The sequence below is a fragment of the Eptesicus fuscus genome, chromosome 12, assembly GCF_027574615.1.
Source record: "Eptesicus fuscus isolate TK198812 chromosome 12, DD_ASM_mEF_20220401, whole genome shotgun sequence".
Taxonomy (NCBI): Eukaryota; Metazoa; Chordata; class Mammalia; order Chiroptera; family Vespertilionidae; genus Eptesicus; species Eptesicus fuscus.
In genome coordinates, this window is record NC_072484.1 from 10,270,119 (window position 1) to 10,297,458 (window position 27,340).

Here is a 27,340-nt window from a genome sequence, read left to right on the forward strand (position 1 = left end):
AAGAGAGAAGCCCCTCTCTGTGCCTTGGGCACCAGACATGCTCCTAGGTGCCTGCACGCTCTCCCTGGTTCTAGCCCTCACCCAGCTGGTTTCTGGGCGTCAGTGACACCACCTTGTCTCCTGGCCCGCCAACCCCAGGGATTGTAGCAGCTTCCTGCTCTGGTTGTCTCACCCTTCTGTGGCGTCTCCACCACATGGAACCATCCCCTTGTCAAACCCTCTGTTGAAGGATATGAGTGTATGCCTGGAGGCAAGTGACTTCTTTCTGGGAGATGTGCTCGATGGTCTGAGTCCTCTGGGTACTGCTGAGGGGAAGGGACAGCGCCTCTGACCGCCATGACCCCAGCGGGCAGACTTGACAGGGGGCCCTGGCGGGGCAGGAGGAAACGGCTCTTCTGGAGTTGCTGGCGTCAGACACTTGGATGAGATGGGCCATGGAGTGGGATCAGTACAGCTGTGGCGGCACAGGGGAGGGGAAGCTGGAGCGTCCAGCTGGAGTCTTTTTCTGACGCTGGGAGAGCCCTGAACTGGGAGGCCAGAGATAAAACCTGGCAACTTCCCAGCACTCGATATAGAACTCATTAGGGGACTGGGGCTGGCCTTGGCTCTTGCCAAACTGAAGACGGGGAGTGGGGCGAGGGGGGGGAGGGAAAATTTATATGGGCATATCTGTTGTAATATAAATGGTGTAGCCCAGTTTCATTCTTTCTTGAATTCAGGAATTTGCAGCCCTGTGCTCATGGTGATCACATTGGTGGAGGATGACTAACTATTAAAAAATAAAAAGGAACTATACTGAACGTTCTTTTCGCTTCCTTTTGATGGACAATTCAGGGAATTCTTCACAAGCCATGAATGCGCATGCTGGTGCATGTGTGTGTGCTTCACGTGTTTCTACAGAGCACCTTGCTGGGGTATTTTAGAAAATGAGTGTCTACCGTGTGAGTGACAGGGGGCTCTGCAGGGCAGCTCAGTCTTTGGGAACAGACATCGCTTCAGCTCTTTGGTCATTATCTGTCCTCCCCACCAGATTGGAACCACCAAGGGGACAGCAACATGCCTACTTTGCTCCCCTTGTACTTAGGAGCCTGACACATAGTAGGTGGGAAAGTATTAAGAAAAGCCTTGGTACACCATACACAAAAATAAACTCAAAATGGATTAAAGACTTGAATATAAAACCTGAAACCATAAAATGCCTAGATAGAAACATAGGTGGTAATTGCCTTGACTTTGGTCTTAGTGATAATTTTTTTGAATTTGACACCAAAAGCAAAGGCAACAGAAGTAAAAATAAACAAGTGGGATTATATCAAACTAAAAAGCTTCTGCAAAGCAAAGGAAACCATAAACAAAATGAAAAGGTAGCCTACTGAATGGGAGAAAATATCTGTAAATCATGTATCTGATAAAGAGCTAATATCCAAAATATATAAATATTAAAAATGGCGGCAGAGTAAGTGGAAGCTACACTGACACTCTCCTAAGGACTAAACTGGAAATACAACTAAAATACAGAAAAACCACCCTGAAAAATCAACTGAAGACTAAATAAAGAGCACCCTAATAACCAAGGAAATGGAAAGTGGAGACCACATAGAGACTGGTAGAAAGTGCGGAGACACAAAAGGGATGGTCAGGCTCCCACAGACAGCAGCTAAAGTCTGGAGGGATATCTTAGCTGTGGGGGGGTTCCAAATGAGAACTCTGGGGGTCTAAACTCCAAGCTTGGTTCCCCAGCCCAGAGAACCAGACTTGATACAGGTGCCCACATAACATCTGGCCGTGAAAAGCAGCAGGTTTGCTGTCTGCCAGCCAGACGCTGGAAATGCAGGCACCCCCTTAGAAGGCCAACACACAAAATTTCATGTGCAGCCACTCCCCTTGGGTTCCAGCCAGAGGGAGGGCAGAGTGGACTGGAACTGTGTGAGGAGAGTCCAGGGTTGGGGGCTCTGGGGTTGGAGCTTGCAGGGCAGCTACCCTGGTTTCCTGTGCTGAGTCATTCCCTCACACTATAGAACTTTGCTATCCAGGTGGTTTTTGCCTGGGGGAAAGGCAGTTGCCCCACCCTGTTGGAAGACCTTTCACCCCACCCTGTGGTCAATAGCCTGAGGCTAATAAAAACTGATTGTCAATTGGACTGCAGGCAGAGATGGATCTCTGGAGGCTTTGAGTCTTTGCCTGATCTCATTCTGGGCCCGGGGCTAGGAAAAGCAGACCCTGGTGCACATCTTGGTCCTTTCCAAAGGCACCCAGTCCCAGCAGAGGGAGCCACAAGCAGTAGATTGCTGATAGCCTCAAACAGGGTACTCAGGGCCAGACAGAAACAGCATCTGGCATTGTCCTGCACTAGAGATTGGGAGTTGTAGCAGATATAACTATGCAAACCCAAACAGGCAGCCAAACTGGGGAGACAAAGAATACAACCCCCAAATGAAATAACAAGAGAATTCTCCAGAAGGAGAGATAAATGAAATGGAGATAAAAAATTTATCTGATATAGAGTTCAGAATAATGATGACAAAGATGCTCAACAGCATGAGAAAAGATATAGTAACTATGAAAAAAGACCATAAAGTATAATCTAGCACCAATAAAGAACACCTTGGAAGGAATACACAGCAGATTAGGGGAAGCTGAGGATCAAATAAGTGAATTAGAAGACAGTGTAGAAAAAAATCACCTAATCCGAGAACCAAAAAGAAAAAACAATTAAAAAATATGAGGACAGCTTAAGGGAGCTGTGGGACAACATGAAATGTAACAATATTCACATAATATGAGTGCCAGAGGGAGCATAAAATGAACAAGGGATAGAGAACATGTTTAAAGTAATAATGGCAAAAAACTTCCCTAACCCGGTGAAGGAAAAAGTCAGACAAGTCCAGGAGGCACAGAGTCCCAAGCAAGAAAAACCTTAACAGGCCCATGTCCAGACACATCATAATTAAAATGCCAAAAAGTAAAGACAAAGAGAGAATCTTAAAGTCAGCAAGAGAAAAGCAATTTGTTACCTACAAAGGAGTTCCCATAAGTCTGTCAGCTGATTTTTCATCAGAAACTCTACAGGCCAGAAGGGAATGGCATGAAGTATTCTAGGTAATGAAAAGCAAGGATCTGAAACCAAGATTACTATATCCAGCAAGGCTATCATTCAATATAGATGGTGAAATAAAGAGCTTCCCAGACAAAAAAGGCTAAATAAGTTCATCACCACAAAACCAGCACTGCAAGAAATGCTAACGGGACTGCTGTAATGAGAAAAAGAAATAGAGGGAGAGAGAAACATAGGCATAAAGAATTAAAATGGCAATAAATAAGTACCTATCAATAATAACCTTAAATATAAATGGATTAAATGCCCCAATCAAAAGACATGGGGTAGCTGAATGGATACAAAAACATGAACCAATTATATGCTGTCTACAAGAGACCCACCTCAGAACAAAATACTCACACAGGTTGAGAGTGAAGGGATGAAAAAATATTTTCCATGCAAATGGAAACAAACAAACAAAAAAAGCTGGGGTAGCAATACTCATATCTGACAAAATAGATTTCAAAATGAAGGCCATCACAAGAGACAACAAAGGTCACTACATAATACTAAAGGCTTTGATCCAACAAGAGGATATAATCCTGGTAAATATATATGCACCCACTATAGGAACACCTAAATATATAAAAAACTTCTAGAGGATTTTAACAGAGGTTGACAACAATACAGTCATGTTAGGGGACTTTAACACACCACTGACTTCACTGGATAGGTCTTCCAGACAAAAACTTAACAAGGAAACAGTGACTCTAAAGGACACACTGAATCAGATGGATTTAATTTACTTTTATAGAACATTTCACCCCAAAGATGAAGAATATACATTCTTCTCAAGTGTACATGGGTCATTCACAAAGATAGACCACATATTAAGACACAAAACAAATCTCTACAAGTTCAAGAAGATTGAAATCATATCAAGCATCTTCTCAGATCATAATGGAATGAAAGTAGAAATCAACTACAGTAAAAACACTCAAAAACATTCAAACACATGGAGGCTAAATAGCATGTTGTTAAACAATAAATAGGTTACCAACAAGATCAAGAAAGAAATAAAAAACTTCCTGGAAACAAATGAAAATGAACACATAACAACCCCAAATCTCTGGGACATAGCAAAAGCAGTCCTGAGAGGAAATTTCATAGCACTATGGGCCTACCTCAAAAAACAAGAAAAATTAATAACAAACTATTTAACCTTACAACGGAAAGAATTAGAAAAAAAAAAACAACAAGAAGAAAAGCCCAAAGTACAAGGAATGAAATAATAAAGATTAGAGCAGAAATAAACGACATAGAGACTAAAAAAAACAACACACACACACAAAACAAACAAACAAACAAAAAATCAATGAAACCAAGAGCCAGTTCTTTGGAAAAATAAACAAGATTAATGAATCATCAAGAAACAAAGAGAGAGGACCCAAATAAATAAAATCAGAAATGAAAGCGGAGAAGTAACAATGGACACCATAGAAATACAAAGGATTGTAAGAAAATACTATGGACAACTATATATCAACAAGCTGGATAATGTGGATAAAATGGACAAATTCCTAGAAAAATACAATCTCCCAAAACTGAATCAGGAAGAAGCAGAAAACCTGAAAAGGCCAATAACAACTGATGAAATAGAAGCAGTAATTAAAAAAACTCCCACCAAACAAAAGCTCTGGTCTGGATGGCTTCACACGGGAGTTTTACCAAACATTCAAAGAAGAACTAACACCTATCTTCCTCAAACTAGTCAAAAAAAAAAAAAATTCAATAGGAAGGAACACTTCCAAGCTCTAAGAAGCCAGCATTATCTTAATTGCAAAACCAGATAAAGTCACTACAAAGAATGAGAATTACAGGCCAATATCCCTGATGAACATAGATGCTAAAATCCTCAACAAACTATTAGCAAATTGGATCCAGCAATATACTGAAAAGATCATACACCATGACCAAGTGGGATTTATGCCAGGGATGCAAGGCTGGTACAATATTCACAAATCAATAAATGTGACACATCACATAAACAAATTGAAAGACAAAAATCACATGATCATATCAATAGATGAAGAAAAATCATTAAAAAAAATCCAACATCCATTTTTTATTAAAAACTCTCAGCAAAGTGGGAATAGAGGGACCATATCTCAACATAATAAAGGCCATATATGACAAACCAACAGAAAACTACAGGATGTTGAAAAAAGAGGTAAAGATATGGATTGGTAGAATTAACATCATTAAAATGTCCATACTACCCAAAGCAATCTACAGATTCAATGTAATCCCTATTAAAATACCAACAGCATATTTCACAGATCTAGAACACATACTCCAAAAATTCATATGGAACCAAAAAGATCCTGAATAGCTGCAACAATCTTGAGAAAGAAGAACAAAGTTGGAGGAATCACAATACCAGATATCAAGTTATACCTCAAAGACACCATCATCAAAACAGCCTGGTACTGGCCCAAGAACAGGCATATAAATTAATGGAACAGAACAGAGACCCCAGAAATTGACCCAAGCTATTATACTCAATTAATATTTGACAAAGGAGGCAAGAGCATACAATGGAGTTAAGACAGTCTTTTCAATAAATGATGCTGGGAAAATTGGACTGGTACATGCAAAAGAAAACTACAGGATGTTGAAAAAAAGAGATAAAGATATAAACAAGTGGAAGAATATACCGCCAACTTACACCATACACTAGATAAAAGTCTTAAATATAAGTAGTAAAACCCTAAAAATCCTAGAAGAAACCATAGGCAGCAAAATCTCAGATATCTCTGGTAGCAATATATTTAAGGATACATCTCCTAGGATAAATGAGGAAATAAACAAATGGGACTACATCAAAATAAAAAGCTTCTGCACAGCAAAAGAACTCATCAGCAAAATGAAAAGGGAGCCCAATGTATGGGAGAACATATTTGGCAATGATACATCTGATAACGGATTAATATCCAAAACATATAAGGAACTCACACAACTTAACAAAATTAAGACAAACAATCCAATTAAAAATGTGCTAAGAACCTAAATAGACACTTCTACTTGGGGACATACAGATGGCCAAGAGACTGTGGCAAGCCGGCATGGCCATGGCATACTCAGCCCCACGTTGGGCGTCTTATGTGCCGCTCCAGCTCAGCCAGGTTCAGTGACCCTGAGAGGGGGCGGTGAAGGATTGAGAAAAGACAGACAAGAGAAGAAAGCTGGGTCTGGGTGGGACACTGTCCTCTCTGATGGAGAGCCCCTCTGATGGAGAGCTAGCGACAGTGGCATGGACTACAAGCCGTGTCTTTATTTTATAGCCAGTTTCCACGAGGCAAAGTAAGGGCGTGCACAAGATGTTTACAATATTCTCGTGGGTTTTGATCCTACTCAATTACATGCACCTGAACTCTATCAAGCCCACATCACTCAGGCACGTGGGGCCACGTGTTTGGACCATAGGTTCAAGCTTACAACTATAGATATTGGCTATAATTGTGCTGGGAGGGCTCTGCCCTCCAAGCTGGGACTTGCACATGGCAATGAGAGGACTGTGCCCTCTCATTAGTCCGAGGCTTGAACCTATCCAAACACTGTAGCCACTCTCCACAGAGACATATGAAAAAAATTGCTAAAGTCACTGATCATCAGGGATTGCAAATTAAAACGACAATGAGGTATCACTTCACACCAGCCAGAATGGCTACCATCAACAAATCAACAAATGACAAGTGCTGGTGAGGATGTGGAGAAAAGGGAACCCTAGTATACTGCTGGTGGCAATGCAGACTTGTGCAGCCACTGTGGAGAACAGCATGGAGTTTCCTCAAAAATTAAATATGGAACTGCCATTTGACCCAGTGATTCCACTGCTAGGACTATATCTTAAGAAACCTGAAGCACCAATCAGAAAGAATGTATGCACCACTATCTATGTTCATAGCAGCACAATTTATGATTGCTAAGATCTGGAAATAGCCCAAGTGCCCATCAGTAGATGAGTGGATAAAAAAGCCATGTACATTACACCATGGAATACAGCAGTAAAAAAGAAGGATCTCTTACCCTTTAAGACAACATGGAGGGACCTGGAGAGTATTATGCTAAGCAAAATAAGTCAGACAGAGAAAGGTAAGTATTACATGATCTCACTCATATGTGGAATCTAGTGAACAAAATAAACTGATGAACAAAATTGATCCAGAGACACAGAAGCATAGAATAGACTTCGGAATCTCAGAGGGAAGGTGGAGGAGGGTGGGTGGGTGGGTGGGAAAAGATCAACCAAAGAACTTGTATGCATAACCCATGGACACAGACAATAGGGTGGTGGAGGCCTGGGGTGGAGGATGGGGGTGGGCTAGAAGGGGTCAATGGGGGCAAAAAGGGGGTATAAGTAATACTTTCAACAATAAAGATTTAATTTAAAAAAGAACTCATACAACTCAATAGCAAAAAAAATCAAACGTGCGAAAACGTGCGATAAAGAAATGGGCAGAGGATCTGAATATTTTTCCAAAAAAGACACACAGATGACCAACAAGCACATGAAAAGATGCTCAACATCCCTAATCTACAGAGAAATGCAAATCAAAACCACAATGAGATCTCACCTCACACCTGTTAGAATGGCTATTATCAAAAAGTCAACAAACAACAAACACTGGTGAGGGTGTGGGGAAAAGGGACCCCTCCCGGTACTGTAAATTGGTGCAGCCACTATGAAAAACAGTACGGAGGTTTCTCAAAATAGTAAAAGTAGAGCTATCAGATGACCCAGCAATTCCACTTCTGGGTATTTATCTGAAGAAATCCAAAACTAATTTGAAAAGATGGATTATTCACCCGTATGTTCACTGCAGCATTATTTACAACTAGTAGCTTGAAGAATCCTGCAAGCTGCCGCCCGCTCCGCCCCACCCAGGCTTTCCCTCTGGCAGCCACCTTGCTTTCCAATTTTCCTCCCTCTTCCTTCTGAGTTGTCTTCAGTCTTCACTCCTCCCTCCCTCGGTGTATGCAAATTAACCGCCATCTTGGTTGTGGTAATTTGCATACTTGCCCTGATTGGCCGGCGGGCGTGGCTTTGGCTAGTGGGCGTGGCTTGGGTGTAGTGAAGGTGTGGTCAATTTGCATATATGTCTATTATTATGTAGGATAGCCATGACATGGAAACAACCTAAGTGCCCACCTAGGGATGAATGGATCAAGAAAATGAGATACACGCGCGCGCACACACACACACACACACACACACACACACACACACACAATGGAGTATTATTCAACCTTTAAAGAAATAAATCTTGCCCAGCCGGTATAGTTCAGTGGTTGAGGGTCGGCCTATGAACCACGAGGTCATGGTTCAATTCCCAGTCAGGGCACATGCCCGGGTGCCCAGGTCGTGGGTTCGATTTCCAGTGGGGGTTGTGCAGGAGGCAGCCAATCAATGATTCTCTCAGTATTGATGTTTCTGTCTCTCCCCCTCTCCTTTCCTCTCCGAAATCAATAAAAATATTTTTAAATTAAATTTAAATTTAAAAATGAAATCTTGCTATTTGCACAATATGGATGGACCTTGAGGGCATCATGCTGAGTGAAATAAGTCAGAGAAAGACAAATACCATATAATCTCACTTACATGTGGAATCTAAAAAAAAAAACAAAAACAAAAAAATGGAGCTCACAGATACAGAGAACAGATTGGTGGTCCCCAGAGGTGAGGGTTGGGGATGGGCAAAATGGGTGAAGGGGATCAAAAAGTACAAATTTTCAGTTATAAAATATGTAAGTTATTGGGATGTAACCTACAGTGTAGTGTTTATAGTTAATAACACTGCATTACATATTGGAAAGTTGCTAAAGAGTAGATCTTAAAAGTTCTCAGACAAGGAAAAAATGTTTTTAACTATGTATGATGAAGGATGTTAATAAGACTTGTGCTGACCATGTCACACTATGTACAAATCATTGTGTTGTACACTTGAAACTAACATAATGTTATATGTCAATTATACCTCAATAAAAATTAAATGAAATTAAAAATCTTTTATAATTGGTTTGTTTCCCTGCAGAGTTCTAGTGTGATCTCTGGGATCTACCTCTGAGCATTTGCATATGCTCTTTCCTCTACCTGCATAGCCTTTCCAGCCCTTTTAGCCCAGTTAATACCCCATTCCCATTCACATCTCAGCTCCAATGTCACCGCCTCAGGGAAGCCTTCCCTGATTTTCCAGACAAGATTTGGTGCCCTGTCACACATCCTTACATCATTCATTCATTTACTGTTTCTTTTCATCACTTAAACATTCAACCACTTATCCAACTAGGCTCTAGCCTTTGTTTCAGGCCCTGGGACACAGCCTTGCCCTCACGGAGCTCACATCTGAGGATCATTCAATAAACAAGTAAACAGACAAAATAAATTTAGATTGATATGAAGTAAACAACCAGATTTAAGTGGCAAGAGACTGACTGGTGGGAGGCAGTGGGGGGCCTCCCTGAGTAGGTGATGTTTGAATCCAGATATAAGTCAAGAGGGAGCTGGCTGTGGGAAGGTCTGGGAAAGCACACCAAAGAGAGGGACTGGAACGTGCAAAGGCCCTGAGGCAGGAACATGCCCAGCACAATTTAGAAACAGCCAGGAGGCCATTGTGTCTGGAGCACAGTGGGAAGATGAGCTCAAGACAGGTGAGGTGGTGGCAGGTCGCGCAGGGCCTTTAGGCCACACGAGCACTCTGCATTTGGGTCTGGGAGCAGAGGACAGCCATTGGAGGGTTTTAACAAGCTCTTGTGTTTCTTCACCGTCCCAGTCTTCATCAGCACTTGTAATCCTGTTTTTGCATGACTATGGATTAGAGTGGTGTCTGGCTTTCCACCTGATTGTGAGTTCCCAGGGGGACAGCCATGTCCCTTCTGGTCCCCAAATATGTGTGTGTGTGGCTTACAGAACGTGTAGGCCTCAGGTTGGGTGCCCCCAAAAGCCAAACAAGGATTTAAGTCATTTGTTTGGGAGTTGGTCCCAGGAAGTAAGGGAGTGAGGACCCGAGACAGGGAAGGGAAGGCAGGCAGCCATTCAGGGTACATCATGAGCAGATTACTGGGCTCATCCCACTGGGAAGTTCTGGGGCTCGTGTTGAACATGCCCCCAAGAGGCAAGGAACCGGGTTTTCATCCACCACCTCCCACCAGCCACTGGGCTAGGGCTGCTGCCAGGGGATGAACTCGTGGGCACCTCCGGCTTGCCTTGCATGGGCTCAGTGGGCTTTGATGGCCAGAGAGAGCCCTCAGCAAAGAGATGCAGGCACTGCCAACTGGAAGCCATTGGGCTGGCGAACAGAAGGGCGCAGTCTATATTTAAGTAAATGAATGACTGCTTACCGGTAGAGAGAAATGCCTCTGAACACGTTAGCGTGGGCACCACTTCCTCTTGAATTTTCAGCGAATCCCCGGAATTGCTCAGGGGGGTGGCTTTTGCTCCAGTTTGCTGGTTTTTGTGCGGCCAGGGAGGAAAGCTCTGGAAGCCTGCCCTGCCATCCCAGGAGGCTAGGGTTCACCACATCCTAGGAATTTGGGGAACAGAAAGTTGGATTTTTCTCTAGGAAGCAGTTTCCTCAACAGTCTACAAGCCTTTATCAGCGTTCAGCCATCTCTTCTTCGGGCACCAGCTCTGGTGGTGTGGGCCCTGCATTCCAGGAGCAAAGCCCTGCTCTCCTTCCCCCGCCTGGGAAAACTGGACCACATTCGGATGGCACCATGCCCTCCGCCCACCGCCCGGAAACTGGTCTGGCCGGCCACAGGGTGGGTGGGGAGGAACGCAGAGCTGTTTGAACATGCCCCTGGCCACCTCAGTAGACGTGGGAGACGGTAGGGACTTCGCTGCAGAAACGTGATGAGGTTATAGTTTCCCCTGGTGCAAATCCCTCGCCCCATGAACGGGCCTGTGCATCCAGAGAGGGTGTGTGGAGGCCTCTAAGACGCAGTGGGGCAGAGGGACGCCTTTCAGCTGAGGAAATCAAAGAATCCTGCCCATTAGCTGGAGCCCATGAGGCCTCCCACCCCTGCTGGGCATCACTCCTTTAGAGCAGGTTCCTTAACCGTGGCACTCTTGATCTTTGGGGCTGGTTATTTAATTTTCTGTGCTGTGAGGCTGTCCTGGGCATTGTAGGGTGTTTAACAGCATCCCTGACCTCTACCCTCTATGTGCCAGGAGCAGATCCCCTTTCCCAGCCATGACAATAAAAAATGTCTCCAGACATTACTTAATGTCCCGTAGGCTGCAAAATCACCCCTGACCGGGAACCACGGCATTGGACCCAAAAGTACTTACATAAGAGCTTACTTTGTTCCAAGCCCTGTGTTCAGTGATTTACATGTGTCGATGCATTGAGTCTTCACAGCAAACTTATCAGGTTGGGGCTGATATGGCAGCCCCATATTGTCACGCCCCAGCTGCTACTGTTGTTCTCCCCTCCTTAGGGTGTTGCCTGGTCTCGTGGTGCAAGATGCCTTGACCTCACATCCACATTCCAGCCAGTGGGAAAAGGGAAGGGGGAAAGGCTTAGCCCTTCCCTTAAAGTACAACCTGGAAGTTGTCCATATTGCTTGATCACATCCTATTGGTCCACACGTGGTCACATGGCCATATCTAACTACAAGGAAAGCTGGGAAATGTAGTCTTTATCCATATAGTCCCATACTCAGTTATGGGTCCTTTACTATGGAATAGGGCAGGATACTAATTGACAACTCACAGTCTCGACCACATCCTATTTTATAGATGGGGAAGCTAAGGTACAGGGTGGTTAAGTACTCCTCTGAGGACACACAGAAAATAAGGAAATAAAGTAAGAAAATGTATATAAAGTGCTAGGCACCCCATAGGAGTGTAAAGTGGTCCCTCTTGCCATACAACCTTTTAGTATCATCCATTGCAATTTATCGAGTCTCCTTTAGTGGAAGATGCTGGAAGTTTTCCTGCACCTCCAGGACTCATGCATCTCCTTTGACCCCTGAAACCCATTACCTTTAGGTCCGTGGTCGGCAAACTGCGGCTTGCAAGCCACATGTGGCTCTTTGGCCCCTTGAGTGTGGCTCTTCCACAAAATACCAAGGCCTGGGTGAGTCTATTTTGAAGAAGTGGTATTAGAAGAAGTTTAAGTTTAAAAAATTGGGCTCTGAAAAGAAATTTCAATCGTTGTACTGTTGATATTTGGCTCTGTTGACTAACGAGTTTGCCGACCACTGCTTTAGGTCATCCAAAGTCACCCAAAGGTTTTCTGGATCATTTCCCAAGCAGAGCAGAAGACCTATGGCCCCTACTTCCATCCATGCCAAGATTCCCCTGAACTGCAAGGAAACAGGCCCAGAGAGGGGAAGGCACTTTCCCAAGGCCACACAGCGGACTCCAGGCAGAGCCAGGACTAGGACCTCCGAGGAGGAGCCCGGGAGAAACGCTGTCTTCCAGCTTCTGAAACCTGGGCCTGCATCACTCCTCCGCCTTCTCATTGCCTATTATGGACCCTTGTTTTAACCCCTTCACTGTCGTGTCACAGATTTCTGGAAGAAGCTGCAGTTTACACTCTGAAGACATTTGCTGTCTACCTGCAAGCCAGACCCTCTCATTCTTAAAAGCAGAACCCTGTTTTGTTTAGGAGTGGGAGGCAGTAGGGAGAGATGGGGAAGGTGGGGAACTTGATTGCTGTTCAGGCAGAATATGGACTCCGCACAGTCAAATCTTCCAGAGTTTTAAGGGAGGTAGAAATCTGGGTTTTTATATAAAATCTTTTGATTTGTGAACATTGGCTCAAATTTTATTAAAATGCCATGAACGCCAAAGAAAACATATCTGCAGGCTCGTGGGCAGCCAGGAAAAACCCTCAATTGTTTACCTTTGAAAGAGGAGGCTGCAATAGCTACAAGAAGGGAAACAGAGGGCAGGCTGGGCTGGAGGCATCCTTGGCAACTGCAGAGTGCTTGGGGCTAGCAATTGCAGCCAGTCTCAGGTTCAAATCTCTTCTTGTCCAGGTAACTGCCGTGTGACTATCGGTGGGTTAGATTGCTTCTCTGTTTTCCAAACCATTTAGCCGATGTGATTGTATCCATCTCGCTGCATAGTTGTGAGGATTCCATTGAACAAGCTCACACAGATAAGGTGCCTGACACTTGGGAACGGCTCACACTTAGAAGTTCAATTTGAATTGGACTTTCTCAAGCTCTTCCTTCTTTCCCTCTCTGCCTCTTCTCCTTGGTCTTGTTTTTAAATTAAACAGAGGGAAATTTTAGGGCAGGATTAGGAGAATTGGCACCAGACCTTGACTCTATTCCAATCTTGGAGTGAAACTTCAGGGAAGGGTCTCTTCCTCATGGGACCTCAGTTTCTCCCTCTGTGAAATGGGCAGGTCTGATTGGAGATTTAGATGCTCTTCTGAGCACCAAGGTCATGCAATTCTGTTCAGCCTTGGTGAGGCTGAGGATAGTGGCCTTAGTGGTGATGGGAGAGGGTCACTGGGGCAGAAGGCTGAGTCAGAGGGCGCTCGTGGCTAGGAGCAAGAGAGGAACATACCTACACACAGAGCCCAGTGACTAGCAAGCCACAGGAAGGCAGCAGCCATGTCATCAGCGAGCTTGTAAACACCCTCCCGGTAGAGCTAGGTCCCTGCTTGTCTTGGATCCGGCCACAGGCCCAACCCAGGGATTTGGGGTCAAGGCTTTTACTAAGTCATCCTGCCCACAGCATGGAAACCCTGAGTCCCTCCTTCCGGTTTTCTGAGATCTGACCTCTGCTCACTTCCCCCTTCACCGTCCTCCCTCTTACCAGGCCAGAGTCTGGAGAGTTTCTCAAACATGCAATTCTCTGCCTGCCTCCAGGCCTTTGCACAAGCTGTTCCCTCTACCTGAATGTTCTCTCCCTCTTCTCCTGGCCTCACCAAGGTAATGCTTCCTCATGGTTCAAATTTCAGCTTAAATATCACTTCCCATGGGAAGGTCTGTCCCCCAGATGAACTCAGGCCCTTTTGTGGCCCTTGTCTTCTCAAAGAGCTCCAACCACCTGTGAGCTGTGTTGATGTGTGTGTGTTTGCTCAGTCTGCCTGCCCTTCTCCTGAGGGTCATTTCTGTCACTAGATCCCATACATTGAATGGATGAACAAATGAATGAAGCTCTCTGAAGGGCTCCAGCTAAATTTTGCAAACCCAGGGAGCTCAGTGTCCTCTCAAAGGGATATCAGAGCAGGTCAAGCCATTCCTCAGTTCAGTCCTCTAGTATCTCCCCATTATACTTAGGAAAAAATCCAAACTCCACTCTGGGCCTCACAGTGTCCCCCAGGATCTAGCCGGGCTGACTTCTCTGACCTCGCCTCCCCTGGGCTGTGCATTCCAGCTCTAGCCACAGTGGTCTCCTTTCTGTTTCTGCTTGTTCCTGCCTCATGGGGTGCACTTTCTGTTCTCCTTGCCTAGAATGCTTTCCCCCAGGCCTTCCCATCATTTATGTCTCAGCCATTCTCCCTCAGGTTACCCTGTATTATTCCTTCGAAGCATACGTTGTTATCTGAATTTATCTAGTTTATTTACAAATGTTGGATTGACTTTCAGCTGAGTTCATGGCTGTGCAGAATAAAGACAGCTTTTACCAGCTTCCCTTGCAGCTACATGTGGACATGTAACCAAGTTCTGGCCAATGAGTTATAATTGGGAGTGTGTGTGTGGCAGTTTCTGAAGATTCAGCTGTTGCCTGCCCTTTACTCATCCTCTTTTGTTGTTTTTCCTGCTACCTGGTAGGCAGATGTGGAGTTTGCACTGTGACCTCCGTCTTGGATCATGAGGAAGAGAGCTGCAGCCTAGGAATGGCAAGGCGTGAACGGGAAGGAGCTGGGACACTGGGAGCTTTCTGGAATCTCCAAACCAGCCCGGAACTGCCTACATCTGGACTTCATTCACACAAGAGAAAATAAACTCCTCTTTTGTTTATTGCTCATTTTTAAAAATTAAGTTCATTATATTTTATTATGACTACATTTATACGCCCTAAGCAGTACAAGCTAATATAAAATATCAACTAGAATACACACTGAGTCTTTTATTTTAAAATGTGCTAGAGCCCTAGCCAGTTTGACTCAGTGGATAGAGCGTCGGACTATGGACCGAAGAGTTCTGGGTTCGATTCTGGTCAAGGGCACATACCTTGATTGCCTGGGCCCTGGTCAGGGCATGTGCAAGAGGCAACCAATCAATGCCGGCTTCCCTCACATCAGTATTTCTCTCTGTCTTTCCCTCTCTCTAAAAATCAATGAAAAAAATATTCTCAGGTGAGGAAATAAATACATACATACATAAATCTATATACACTGAGTGGCCAGATTATTATGACCACTTGATGTTTGTAGGCAAATTAGCTGTACACTGCATCGTATGGGATATGGAAGCCAAAGGCCTGTTCAAACATCTTTGCTGTCTGCAGTTACCAAGATAAAACGTCTCCAATTCACACAGGAACACAAGGATTGGACAGTCAAGCATTGGAAAAAAGTCATGTGGGCCGATGAATCACGTTTCCAGTTGCATCATGCAGATGGCAGAGTGAGAATTTTGTAGAAACAGCATGAAAGCATTCACCCCACATGCAGGAGTACAACCCTTCAAGCTGGTGGGGGCAGTGTTATGGTTTGGGGCATGGTTTCCTGGCATGATTTGGGCCCTTTAATTCGTGTGGAACAACGTCTGAATAGCACAACATACCTAAGTATCGTTGCTGATCAAGTTCATCCTATCATGTTGATGGCGTATCCCAAAACAGATGGCTTCTTCCAACAAGACAATGCGCCATGCCACGGTGCTCGTATTGTGCAGGAGTGGTTTCAAGAACATGAGGGAGACTTTACCTTGTTAGGTGGCCCCCACAATCCCCAGATCTCAATCCAATTGAGCATTTGTGGGACGAAGTTAAAAGAGCCATCAGGCAGCTGGTTCCACAACCATCAAATTTCACAGAACTGGACAGTGCTATTCATCAGGCATGGTGTCAGATTCCTCGCATCACCTTTCAACATCTCATGGAGTCAATGCCAAGAAGAATTGCTGCAGTATTGAAGGCAAAAGGTGGCCCAACGAAGTACTGATGGGGTGGTCATAATAATCTGGCCACTCAGTGTATATAAAAGCCTAAGCGACCATTATGACTGGTCAACTGAAAACACACTGACCACCAGGGAGCAGACCCTCAATGCAGGAGCTGCCCCCTGGTGGTCAGTGTGCTCCCACAGCCAACCTCCCACAACTGGCCAACCTCCCTTGGTCCTCCCCCCCCCCCCCGCCACCCCCTGCAGGCCAATCTCCCGAAGTCCCTCCCATCAGCCCCGATCGGGACTGAGCACAGATCGCTGGCCAGGCCAAGGAACCCCACCCGTGCATGAATTTGTGCACCAGGCCTCTAGTAAATAAATAAAATGTGCTCTATAGGCCTTTATCTATTCTGTCCAGGATTTTTGTTGGAGTGCCCGAAAGAGCCCTGTGCCAGAGAGGGGAGGCCATTTGCCTGAGGTCACACAGTAGAAGAGAGACAGAGCTGGAGTTTGACCCTGTAGCACCCATCCTAACCCCCAACCTTAATTTCTCCGAAGCTCCTGGCTTAAGGTGTTTGCTGACTCCTCCAGTTCAGGCAGGACAATAGGCTGTGTGACCTATAGCTATTCTGCCTTTAAAGCCAAGAAGTCCTTCTTATATCTCAGGGCCCAGAGCATGCTGTACATGTGAGAGAAGATCCCAACTGTGGAACCAGAGGGGGCTGAATCCCAGCTCTGCCACTGGCAGGCTGTGCACTTCAGGGAAGACCTCAGCCTCCGTCTCCCTGTCTAGTAAGACCCCCAGGCAGGTCAGGTGCTCTGCAGGTGACAGGGTGCTGAGTTTAGAACGTCTGACATCTTAGAAAGGACAGAGTGCTACACCCCACAGGCAGCATCATTGGTGTTAAGAGGAAATGGGCTACTTAGTGCAAACTTTGGAATCAGTTTGGGTTCAAATCCTGGCCCCACACTCAGCAATTGCGTGACCCTAAGTGAGTCAGTTCCCTTGCTGTCACTTTTCTTAGTGTCCTCATTGGAAAATGGGCATACATTCATTCATTCCACACACACGTGCTGAGCCCCGTGCTGAGCCCCTGAATGCTCCTAGATGCTGGAGATTCGGAAGTGAAGAAATTGAACCAAGTCCTTCTTCTCACGGGGCTGATGGGGTGGGAGAGCCAGACAGCAAAGAAACAGACACACATGTAGCATATAGGATAAGGATGAGACCCACAAAGCAAACTAAAGCCGATGAGGGACGGGAAATGGGAGGAGCTCTCTGAGACAGGGTGGTCAGGGAGGCCTACCTGAGGAGGTGACATCAGGAGAGAGACTTGGATGGTATGAGAAGTGAGGTTCTGGGGCAGCTAAGCCTGGTTGCTCTCCCATTACCCTGTAACTATTTCTGGGCCTCCTCCAGCTGAATTCTTTCTCAGAGCAGCAACACATGGTGGCCAGCTCTATGTCCTGGGCATCAGCCTAGGGATGCCTGAGTGAGCCAGACACGCCGGCTATCTCCTCCCCCTCCCCCCAATGTCAGCCCAGGAGCAAGGCTGCCTGTTTTGGCTCCGAAAGCTTTCTTGAACCCATCACTTCTCTCCATCCACCCCCAATTCCTGCCTGGACTATTACAGTAGTCCCCTGTTTCTGCCTCACTCTCCTACTGTTTGTCTTTCCCACAGCATCTGCATTAGTTCCCTCTGGCTGCTGTAACAAATTATGACAAACTTAGTGGCTTAAAATAACAAATTTATTTTCTTTTTTTAAAATATATTTTTATTGCTTTCAGAGAAGAAGGGAGAGGGAGAGAGAGATTGAAACATCAATGATAAGAGAGAATCAACCATCAGCCTCCTGCACATCCCCTTTTGGGGATCGAGCCTGCAACCTGGGAATATGCCCTGACCAGGAATAAACCGGAACCTCCTAGTTCATAGGTCAACGCTCAACCACTGACCCACATGGGCCGGGCATACATTTATTTTCTTACTAGAGGCCCGATGCATGAAATTCGTGCACTCAGTGGTGGGAGGAGGGCAGTGTCCCTCAGCCCAGCCTGCGCCCTCTCACAGTCTGGGAGCCTTCGGGGGATGTCCAGCTGATGGCTTAGGCCCGCTCCCTAGCAGTGGGACATCCTTAGCGCTGCCGCAGAGGCGGGAGAGGCTCCCACCGCCACTGCTGCACTGCCTGGCTTCTGGCTGAGTGGAGCTCTCCCTGTGGGAGTGCACTGACCACCAGGGGGCAGTTCCTGCATTGAGCATCTGCCCCCTGGTGGTCAGTGGGCATCATAGTGACCGTTTGTTCTGCGGTTCAGTCCATTTGCATATTAGCCTTTTATTAGATAGGATAGTTCTGGAAGTCAGAAGTCTGATTCTCAGAAGTCAGTCTCACTTGGTTAAAGTCAACGTGTTGCCCTTTTCAGCTTCCAGGGCTCACCTGCATTCCTTGGCTTGTGGCCCCTTCCTCTGTCCTTCTGGTCTGTTTCTGTCAGTCTCTTTCTTGTCTCTGCCTTCCTCATTTTTGTAATCAACCCTCCCTCTGCCAGCATCTTAGAAGGACTCATGTGATTACATTGAGCCCACTCAGATAACCCAAGATAATTTTCCCATCTCAAGATCCTTAACTAAAGTCACAGCTGCAGAGTTCCTTCTGCCATATAAAGTAACATGGATAGGTTTTGGGGAGTAAGATGTGGACATCTTTGGGGGGCATTATTCAATTGACCATAATATCCAAAGAGACCCTGTTTGAATCTAAGTCAGATCCTGTGCCTCTTGTGCTCAAAATCCACCCATGACTCCCACTTTCCTCAGAGTACATGCAACACCCTTGCAGTGGCCACGCAGCTGTGCCCATTGGTGAGCTATTACTTCTCCATCTCCTCTCCTCCTCCCTCACTTGACTCCAGCCACAGACCTTCTTGTACCTCAACACTGCACGGAAGCTCCTGCCTCAGGGCCTTTGCACACACTGTTCCCTCTGCTTTGAATCTTTCACCCTGCCTCTCCCCAGGGCTGGTTCCTTCAGGTCTCACCTCCTCAGAAAGGCCCTCTTGGACACCGCCCTCTCTGTAATGGCCCTTCCCTCTCCCTACGGTCACATTTAGCACACTCTGAAATTATCTTGATCATCTATTTGTTTTCTTGTGTATTGTCCACTTTCCCCACAAGGCTGTCATTCCTAAAGTCCCAGCAGGTCTTTGATGTAGCTCCTGCACCAAGTACGGGACCTGGCACATAGTAGGTACTTAATGCATCCATGTACGGCCAATTTCAAATGTCCCTCAATGCTGCTGGAACAAAATACAAATTCTTTAAAGGCATTCTGATCTTCCTAGTGACTTTTTTGCCTGATCTATTTTCTCAGTCAGTGATTAAAACACTGTCTTCATATGTAAAAAGGCATTGAGGCATCATTTATACCAAGCAAACAAGGACTTAGAAGGGCCTGAAATAGAGTTAGGGTCTCCTAAGAACTGAAACCGTCAGAAGTCACAGTGGGGTCTTATGGTGAAGAACAGGGGCAAGGAGTGGGCCACTTGGGGGAGTGGTTCTCTCTCTCTCTCTCTCTCTCTCTCTCTCTCTCTCTCTCTCTCTCTCTTTCTCTCAGCAAAGCTTCTGGCTCAAACTTGGCACTGGGAAGCTGCTCCGAAAGTGGGAGCTGCTATCTGGTTAAGAGGGTGGCCAGGTTAGGATCCTGGCTCTGCCACTTGTTAGCAGGTGGCCTTGGGCAAGTGACTGCAGCCCTCTGAGCCTCAGTTTCTTCATCTGTAAAAGGAATAATAATAGCGCTCATTCGCTTGGGGGTGTCAGGAGGATTGAGACCATGCCCTGTACACAGTAAGTGCTCAATAAATGGGAACTTGGAAGTTGAGGATGATGCAGACTCCTGGAAAAAAGTGGGAGCAAAAGAAAGGATGCTTTGCAAGTGCTACCTGGCGTCTCCAGAATGTATGTCCCCGCATTAATGGGGGACACGCTGGCACAACCGTCCACACCTGGAGGGCAGCTGGCTCAGCCCCTCAGCCCTGCAGGGTCATTTAATAATTAAGCTGGATAAGGGATGATGAGGTTGGAAGGCCAGCAGTGACCAGGGCCTGGCCTTGTTTGGCTTTGGTGACGCGATGGCCCTGGGATCATGGCCTTCTTAAGCCCATAAACTGGGGGTTGGGCCCTGAGACAGGCAAGGCCAGGCCAAGGCCTGAGCCGGTGACCTCATGCTGAGTCCTGCAGGGGTGGGAGGGGGCGCTGGCGGCTGCATGAAAGAGAGCGGAATGAGGGCTGTTTTGCAGAGTCAGTGCCCACTTACAGCGTTTCTTTCCTTCCCTTCCCAACACCCTCTTATGCTCACTTCCAGTTTATTGAGCACTTACTATGTGAAGGCTCTGGGAAAGCTCAGCATATAGACCGACTCCCACCAACCTCATCATGAAGGAGGTCCTCTCCCCACGTTAGTGAGGCTGCCTTTGCCCAGGTAAGGAATCGGAGGACCTGAGCGTGAATCACCAGCCGTGAGGGCAGAGCCACATCCCGGCCCAGGCCTGGGGTCTCCAAGCTTGCACCTAATCCCCTGCCCCACCCATGGTCTGTCCGCCTCTCCCTTTGTTGTTCCTCCTCTCTCTCTCTCTCTCTCTCTCTCTCTCTCTCTCTCTCCTCTCTGGCTTTTTCTCTCTTCCTGGTTTTCTCTGAACAACTTTTCATTTGTTTTCTCTATCTCTGTTTCTCTCAATTTCTGCCTCAATTTCTCTTTTTCACTGTTTCATCCCCTCTTCCTAGTTTTCTGTTTCCTTGTCTGTTTCTGTATTTCTCTTTTTTGCCTCTCTCTCTCTCTCTCTCTCTCTCTCTCTCTCTCTCTCTCTCTCTGTTTTTCTCTCCTCTTCTCCCCCCCTTGCCTGTCTCCCTCTGACCGCCCCGCCTCGCGGCCCTGTCTCCCTGCAGCCAGCCCTTGTCCTGACGCCAGCACATTATGTCCCTGGTCAGACCCTGACGTCAGGCAGGGCCTGGCAGGCGGCCACGGGCAGCTGCCGGGCAGGCGGAGGGAGGGCACGCCTTCCCGGTCCCCATTGTGGTGGCCGCCTGCCCAGCCTCGCAGCTCACAGCTCAGGCTTCAATCCCCCAGGCCTGACCTCAGCTGGCTGGAGAGTGGTGGGCACTCGGTGGCTGCCTGGCCTGTGAGCCTAGGGCTGCAGGTCACTCACCTCTCCCTCCCACCACCCTGATCCCACAAGAGAGCTCCTGCTGGGTCCCAGAGGGGAGACAGTACAGAGAGGGGGCAAGACCTGGAGCCAAGTTCTGACTGTGTGACCGTGGGCAAGTCACCCAGCCTCTCTGAGCCTCATCGCTCCATAAAACGAGACCATCAAGGCACCTGCCTCTCAGGTCCACAGGGAGGGACTCCAGCAGGGGTGGCCAGCCCACAGCGGAGCTCAGTGTCCTCCAGGGCCCATGCAGCAGTCCTCACGGGGAAGGCTCAGAGACCTGACTGGGGGCCACAGCTGGTGTGGGGAGGGCAAGACCGTGCCATGGGGAGGGGGCAAGAACAATAAACGAGCGCCTCTCCCAAAATGCAAACAGTGTCCCTGCCAAGAAACCCTCCCCAAGCCCAGTTGGTCTCAGGCCCCATGAGGGCTTGAAGAAGTGGTTAAAAAAATGTAATATTTCTTGTTTGGTCTGTTTGCTTTTCTCTCCCCCCCCCCCCCCCCCCCGACATTTTCAAAGCAATGCAATTTTCTTGAAAGCCATTTTGAAGGGCACCTGAGCATCCTGGTTTAAAGACAGACTGTGGTTTTAGACAAGCCTGGGTCAAATGCAGCTGTGTGACCTCGGGCCCGTGGCTTCACCTGCTGAGCCTCAGTTTCCTCATCTGTCAAAAGGGGATAATAATCATATCTATCTAAGAGAATGAAGCAAAACAACGTCTGTAAAGCACAGTAGCCTTTTTCTTGTCTTTTTATTCTATCTATCTATCTATCTATCTATTTATTATTTATTTTTGTTGTTGTTGATCCTCACCCAAGGATATTTTTCCATTGATTTTTTAGAGAGCGAGGGAAAGACAGAGAAATACATCGATGTGAGAGAAACACGTCAATTGGTTGCCTCCTGCAAGAGCCCTGACCAGGGCCCCGGGCCCGGGGAGGAGCCTGCATCCAAGTTGCGTGCCCTTGACCGGAATTGAACCCGGGACCCTTTGGTTTGCAGGCCAACACTCTATCCACTGAGCCAAACCAGCTAGGGCTATTCTTCTAACTTTAAATACAGGAGATACAGAAAAATACAAAGAAGAAAACCAGGTCACCCAGAGAGAAGCATCCTAAGATTTTCGTGGAAATTCGGCTCAGTTAATGTTTTTATATTGCGATCCCACCGTTGCCTGCTTTTTCATTTTTCATAGAAATAAAGCCCAACTTGAAGTTTCATTTAAAAAATACCTTTGCTTATTTTACGTTTATTGGTTTTTGAACACACACACGTGGGAAAGGCTCGAAGGGTGTCCAGTGAGAAGCGAAGCTCTTTCCCGCCCCAGCCTCTGGCTCCCCTGCCCGGAAGCCAACACAGTGAGCAGTTTCTTGCGTGTCCTTCCTTTCTTTCCTGGCGTTAAATCATCTTTGGACACATGATTTCCAACCCCTCTATTCATTGTGGGTTTGTTTGTGTTTTTAATTCACTCCATTATAAAGCATGACATTCTAAAAAAAAAAAAAAAAAAAAAATTAGAACCGACAGACAAGCAAAAGGAAAGGAGGCAGGCAGAATCACCTGAAATGTTACTACCCCTTTAACATGTTGGAGTGCATCCTCGCAGCCTTCTCCCATCGCTCGTGTAGGTGCACATTCTTCAAGCACAGGTATCTTTTCTTGGTGCTGATCAAAGTCTGTGATGATGTTTGTGCACTGATCTCTGATCATTATCTGCCTTCCCCGTTGTGCGGGAAGTTCCAGGAGGCTGGGGCAGTCCTGCCAGTGTCCCTGCTCCCAGCAGCGTCAGCACACAGTAGGCCTGTGAGGAATGAACGAATGAGTGGATTTCCAAAAGGGATTGCACAATATATCACACGGTCCCGTGACCTATTTTTTTTTTTCACTCAACGTATCGGCAACATCTCTCCACATTTCTAGCCAGGCCGCAAGTCCTCATTTTTCATGTCTGCACGGAGGCACCACACTAAACGTCTTTTTGATGCTGGCCAGAAGCTGCTGCCCCTAACTGGGAGATTCTTTTTCAAACCAGATCTGTTAACAAATCCCACATGATCTGCCCGTACCCTGGCCCTGCGGCCATTTACTCTCAGCCCCGACACTGCACTGGTTCCGTGGGCCCATTGTTTTCTGGGACAAGTCAAGATTTACTGCCTGTCCCTGACATCATGTTTTTCCAGAGAAGCTTGAGAGTGAAGAACTCATCCCACCCCCACCGCCACCCCCACCGCCACCCCCGTTTCCGCCTGTTAAGGGTTCTGTAGATTTGCTGAAGTTGGGAAACTTGGTGTAACCCTTGCCTCCCTGGCTGCCTTGTCACAAATAGCACACACCAAGCTCCTTCCTACCTCAGGGCCTTTGCACTGGTTGCCTCCTGTGCCTGGATATATACTTCTCTCATACATACTTCAGGCCTCTGCTCAGATGTCACCTTCTCAGGGAGGACTTGCTCAACCACTTTTCTGCATTAGCATCTCTAAGTCACTTATCCAGTTTTACATTTCTTCATAAGACATTTTATCAGCACCTGGTGTCATATCATATTATGTTGTGTTATATTACTATTTTGGGGTTTTCGTATTTGTTGTCCATCTCCCCCACTATGAGGGCAGGAACTTGGTTTGTTTTCTCTCCACAGTATCCTCAGCACCTAACACGGGGCCTGGGGTATTGCAGATGCTCAGGAACTATCGGTTGAATCAATCAATGTTAGTCCCAGGGTTCTAAGGTTCCTTCCTTCATTTATTCCTTCAAGATTTACCTATTGGCCCGGCCAGCACACTGAGCACCTACTGTGTGGCAGGGCCCATCTGAAGGATGTGGTCAGTGGTCCAGGAGACACATCTACATCAGATAATGGCATCCAATGACTTGCTGGCTGCTGGCTTGCCGGCGAGAACAGGGCTTAGGGCCTGAGGGACATGGATTCCCAGCTCTAACTCAGCATTTGCCTAGCCGGGTAAAGTGCAAGGGAGACACAATGAGAATGATATCCTTGTCATCTTTACTTCTCCCTGCTATTCTTTCACCATAAGTGGAGGAGAAATAAAAAAAAAAAGTGAGGCCAGAAACCTTTTTGGGTTTCTCCCACAAGCCCAGCGTCTTTACTTGGGTGCTAAGCTTTGCCCTACTTTCTGGCTGTTCCATACCTTGCATACCTCCTTCAGGGAAGTTCCTACCTTAGTAGCTATACCGTCCAAAGGAAGATGCCAGAAAACTCGCTTTCCCAGCCTCCCTTGCAGGTTGGTGCAGGCGTGGGACTTGGGCTTCTTCGGTCAGACATGCCTGCCAGAGATGTGCCATTAGACAAGCAGCACAGGACAAGAGCTGGGAGGAGCGTGGGCCCGGCCCTGGACGGTGCAGTGGGAGGGGCCTTCTGGGAAAGAGCAGGCTCCTGGGGCAGCTCGTCCATAAATCCTGGGTCTCATGTTAGAACCACCCCATAACCTTGGAAACTAGCCAAGTGGTGGATTCTACTGCTTGCAACTCAGACCCCCTGACTGACAGTAGATCATCCTAGGTTCTTCAGCTTCATGGCCAATTATTTCTTATCATTCTCTTTTATTCAAGAACTATTAGAAAATGACTATCCATGATTCCACTTTGGTGACTGGAGGCAAAGGTTCTGAATGTTGGAATTGTTACCCTGGCTCCACAATGGAGCCCCACTTCCCCTGCTTTGGGGAAGGGGCGCATGCATGTCACTTTGGAAAGCAGTTAGGTCACAAGCATTAACAGGTATTAAGAATGCTCATGTTCTTTGACCTCCAAATCCCTTTTCTGGAATTCTGTACCGAGGAAATAATCAGAAATAATGAAAATGCACAAAGATGTTCACAACAGAAATATTTATAGTGAGGAGCCAGAAGCTACCTAAATGCCCAATGACCAAGGAATGGTTATGTTAGTCAAGTGATAATCCCTAAAGAATGTTGGTGACGATTCCCCTGGCAAAATATCAGTGCAATGCTCAGGATTAGGTTCATCTTGGAGTGACTGTGACACCAAAATACTAGTAACAGGGGCTTAAATAAAATAGAAGTTTGTTTTTCTCTTATGTAAAAGAAATGTGGAGTGGATGACTTCATAAACTAATCAGGGATTCAGGTTCCTTTTCTCTTGTTGCTCCACCATAGCCCAAAATAGCCACTTAGATTCTGGCCATTACATCTGCATTCCAGCCAGCAAGGAGGATGGGAAGAAGAGCAGGTATCATCTCCCTAAGGACACTACTTAGAAGTTACTTATATTCCATTGGCCAGAATTTAGTCACATGAGCACACCTAACTGCAAGAGGGTGTGGGAAATGTAGTGCTTTTTTTTTCAGGGTGGACACATGCTTAACCAAATGGGCATGGGATTCCTGTTACTAGAGAAGAGGGAAAGATGAATTGGGAAGAAGCAGGGGTCTCTACCACAATAGGCAACGATCCTATCTAATAAAGAGGGAATATGCTAATAGACCATCACGCCCTCACAAGATGGCGGCACCCACAGCCAATAAAGAGAGAATATGCTAATTGACTGTCACACCCTCATAAGATGGTGGTGCCCACAGCCACAAGATGGCAGTCCCCAGTCCCCTCAGCCCCACCTCATCCAGCCTCAGTCCCCCAGTCCCCTTAGCCCCACCTCATCCAGCTGGAGTCCCCCAGTCCCCTCAGCCCCACAGGGAAAGGCAGTTGGAGGCAATTGGGCTGGCAGGGGAGGGCAGTTGGGGATGATCATGCCAGCAGGGGAGCAGTTAGGCATCAATCAGGCTAGCAGGGGGCTATCAGGCTGGCAGGCAGAGTGGTTAGGAGCCAGCAGTCCTGGATTGTGAGAGGGATGTCCTACTGCTGGTTTAGGCCTGATCTCTGGCAGTTGGACATCCCCCAAGGGGTCCCAGATTGGAGAGGGTGCAGGCTGGGCTGAGGGACACCCCCCGCCCATGCATGAATTTCATGCACTGGGCCTCTAGTTAAAAATAATATCGAAGCAGATTTTGTAATAACATGAAAATATGATCTTGTATAGTTTGGGCAAAGTGGGATTTGAAATTGTACATGAAGTGTAATTGCAACTGTGTAACAAAATTTCAAAGCAGAGAAAGCTAATCAGAGGATAAAACTGCTAGAGAGTTGGCCTTAGTGGGCAGCCCAATAACAAATTTCATTTTTTTCTCTTTCTTCTATATTTTCCAAATTGTCGATAATTGAGCAAACTTAACTTCCCAAAAGAAAGTCTCTGTGCAGATTACAGAATCTACTGGAGCTATAATTCGTGCCATGTAAGTTCTGTCCTCAATTGTGCCAAGGCAGCCAGATGGCGAGAGACAAAATGAAATTATCTCTAGTCTCAGACATGATTGTGAATGAAGTCCAAGGAGCCCACAAAGCGACTAGAAAAAGAGAGATCTGGGTTATTACAGGTTCAAGTCTCGGCTTTGCTGAAAGGCCAGCAATGTGACCTTGGCGAGACCACGAACGTCCCTGTTCCTGCATCTGCACAGCGGAAGGACGAACAGCATCCATCTCCAGGTGTGAGGAGGGTGGGAGGAGGTGGTGAGGGTAAGGCGCTTGCACAGATCAAGCACAAAACCGGAAGTCGTCAGCGGGAGTGGTTTTGCCCCCCAGGGGACATTTGGCAATGTCTAGAGGCATTTTTGTTTGTCAACGAAGGGCGGGGGGGTGGGGGGGGGAGCGCCTACTGGCATCTAGTGGATGAGGCCAGGGATGCTGCTAAACACTCTACAGTGCAGGCCAGACACCCCCACCTCCCAAACACACACAAAGCAAAGAATTATCTGGCCTCAAATTTCAATGTGTCTGAGTTGAGAAAACCTGCTCTAAACACACATGGGTTGTTACCACGATCAGGCTTGCTTCCTGCCTTTTGCACGGTGGTGGTCACCAGGCCACACGTCTGTGGACACGTGTACTCATGCAAGATGTATTTCCAGAGTCGCATCAGCACCCCTAGGCTGCACTCAGATGCTGTGGCTCTTGAATGCCCCGAGAGGTCTTCTCCAGCTTGTCTCAGGTTCT